This window comes from Balaenoptera musculus, chromosome 6 (assembly GCF_009873245.2).
Source record: "Balaenoptera musculus isolate JJ_BM4_2016_0621 chromosome 6, mBalMus1.pri.v3, whole genome shotgun sequence".
Lineage (NCBI taxonomy): Eukaryota > Metazoa > Chordata > Mammalia > Artiodactyla > Balaenopteridae > Balaenoptera > Balaenoptera musculus.
The window spans coordinates 29,996,426-29,998,951 of record NC_045790.1 but is presented as its reverse complement, the minus strand read 5'-3'; positions in this window follow the sequence as shown (position 1 = coordinate 29,998,951).

Sequence of the window (2,526 nt, the reverse complement as noted above, 5' to 3'; positions counted from 1 at the left end):
CTGAAACTAACACAACATTGTTAATCAACTACACTCCAATATAAAATAAACATTTAAACGATGAAGTCATAAAAAAATAAAAAATTTAAAATTTAAAAGACAAACAAAAACAAACCACTCACAAGACTATCACCTGGAGATTCTTTTAACTAATGGAAAGTATTTCACTCTGTGAGTATACCAAAACACTTCTCACTAGACTCCTACTGATGATATCCATTGAATTGTTACTGTTTTTAAAAATAATAATGGGGACTTCCCTGGAGGCACAGTGGTTAAGAATCCACCTGCCAAAGCAGGGAACACGGGTTCGATCCCTGGTCCAGGAAGATCCCACATGCCACGGAGCAACTCAGCCCGCGAGCCAAAACTACTGAGCCCACGCACCGCAACTACTGAAGCCCCTGCACTCTAGGGCCCACGTAGTGCAACTACTTAAGCCCGTGCGCCTACAGCCCATGCTCCACAGCAAGAGATGCCACTGCAATGAGAAGCCCACGCACCACGATGAAGAGTAGCCCCTGCTCACCGCAACTAGAGAAAGCCCGCCCACAGCAACAAAGACGCAATGCAGCCAAAAAAAAAAAAGTGATAATAATAATAATAATGTATGATGCAGTGATGTATATTCATGTACACCAAGTGTTGCCTGTATGTCCAAATCTTTCCTTTTAATAAATTCTTCCAAGTGTAATTTCTCAAGAAAAAAAAAGAAAGAAAGAAAGAAAAAAAGAAAAAGGGCATAATGGAACATCCATGGGCTGGGTTTCTTGAATGTGTCTTCACTGCCTGTCATCTGATTTAATCCCTATGACAATCTCCTGAGGTTCTTAGCTCCATTTTCATAAAGCTTAGACAGGTTTACTGTCCTGCCCAATGCCATACAGTAATAAGTAGCTGAGTGGGGATTTGAACCCAAGCACTAAACATACTGCTTCTGTAGCATGGGATGAGACTAAGAAGGAAAACACCCAGATTCCAGGACCAGCTCTGCTAGAAACCAGTTTATCTTATGAATGTCAATCTCTTTGGGCCAAGCTTCCTTACTTGTAAAATAAGGAGGTGAAACTAAATGTTTTTGCAAAATTCCTTCCTTCTTTTGCATACTTTGACTCTGAGTAATAATAATAGCTAATGTTTGTTGAGTTCTTATTAAATGCCTAGCATTGTGCTGTGTGGTTTTAAACAAATTATCTCATTTGATCCCACACACCCTTATGAATAAAAGCAGCTATGATTCCACTTTGACAAATGAGGAAACTGTGGTTTGGAGACATTAAGTAGCCCGCCCAAGGTCACACAGCTAAGCAGCAGGGTTAGCAGGTTCTAACTCAGAGAAGCTGCCTCAGGAGTCTACTTCTTAGCCTGTCTGGCTTCCAAGATCTCTGTAGCCCAGTTCTCTCCTGCCTCAAGCCTGGGCCACCTGCTGTTTCCTTGCCTGAAACAGTTCACCCCTCTCCCTGAGCTCACTTGTCCCTGGTAATTCTTGGCCACCAGACAGGTCTCTGAGGCCCAGCTCCCCAGAGCTGGGTCAGCCACCCTCCTGTGGGCCCTCACTGCCCTTTGGACCTCCTCCATCATCTAATTATTCCAGTGCTTGGTACCTTTTCTGCCCCCCACACTGGGCTACAAGCTCCAAGGAGGGCAGGAACTGCCCTTGCTGCCCCAGGACATAGAACAATGCATCATACTGTAAAAGGATAATGTTTTTACTTAGAGCAGCACTCGCTGAGGAGATATCAAAATGGAATGCTGCTTCACCTCAACTCATTCTAGCTGGCTGAAGAGACCCAGGATGCTAGACCCATAGTAGAACTCACCGAAGACTCTTTTGTGACCAATGAACAAGGGACTTTTTCTAAGCCATCCTATCCAGGGTACATGCTGTCAATCCTCAATTAGCATAGCTACCACGAAACCCATTTTTCCTAATTCCTAAAACAAAAAAACCTGAGTTTTCTCCTCCCAGAAAACAAGTGAGTGAATTTCTTCACTTGCCTGACAAGTAAATAAATTCAGCATTATTATAATTAGTAGCAGTAGTAGTATAGTTATGTATGTATGGCTCTCTCTGATGGTCATTGTATTATTCTTTGACAGCACATAGTAAGTACAATAATTATTTGTTGAGTGTCATAAATACAAATAACTGTTGCATCAGGTGAGGAATGATATGCACATGGATTCCTCAGGAACCAGGAGGAGGGCAGAATCCCTTCTCCGTGAGGTAACCGGGGAAGCGTTCACAGAGGAAGTGAGGGGTGAACTTGGGTTTGGTAGTCATCCTCTACTTTTTTGTAATCTACCAGCCTCTTTGTTCCAGACTTCCTTTTCCAGCATAGGTCCCACAAGGCATCATTTCATTAACATTCTTGGCAATATTCTCAACTCCTTGCCCTCCTGTATTTCCATCACCTCCTCCAGGATAAACCCAGCTATTTGCTCTCTCCACTGATCACTCCACTGGAGAAAGTCATACCAACTGGCTCACCATAGATTCATAAAGCCACACTTGGCCCTCAACAC